Source organism: Apaloderma vittatum, unplaced genomic scaffold (assembly GCF_000703405.1).
Source record: "Apaloderma vittatum isolate BGI_N311 unplaced genomic scaffold, ASM70340v1 scaffold30891, whole genome shotgun sequence".
Taxonomy (NCBI): domain Eukaryota; kingdom Metazoa; phylum Chordata; class Aves; order Trogoniformes; family Trogonidae; genus Apaloderma; species Apaloderma vittatum.
The window spans coordinates 2,101-2,596 of record NW_009700157.1 but is presented as its reverse complement, the minus strand read 5'-3'; positions in this window follow the sequence as shown (position 1 = coordinate 2,596).

The window sequence follows — 496 nt, the reverse complement described above, 5'->3', positions numbered from 1 at the left end:
GCAAACAAGGGGTGGATCCACAAGCCCCTGTGCCAGCACTGCCTGCGGTCCAGGCAGCGTGAACAAGAGTCCTCCTTGTTGCAGGGCGTGGGGCTGCATCCTTGCCAACCTCCTCCCGCAAGCTGCACAGCCCCTGCCACCCACCAGCATGGGACCTGGGCCAGGGAGAGCCATCGGGAGCTCTGCCCCACACCTCTGCAAAGCCACTGCAATCCCAGCCCAGAGGCTCCCAGGGGTGGGGGGATCTCAAGGGTGGTGGTCTTCCAGGCAGTGGTGGGCTCCTGGTGGTGGCGAGGTCTCAGTTCTGGTGGGATCTCAGTGGTAGTGAGACCCTGGGTGGGGTGGGCTTCCAGGCAGTGCTGGACTCGGTGCTGGTGGGCTCCAAGAGGGTCGCAGCCAGCTGGGGCAGTGCCACAAACCCCACTCAGCTGTCCCAGGCAGGAACCCACCCCTGTCCCCAGGCACCCCCAAAGCCAGGCTCTCTCTTTCCAAAAGG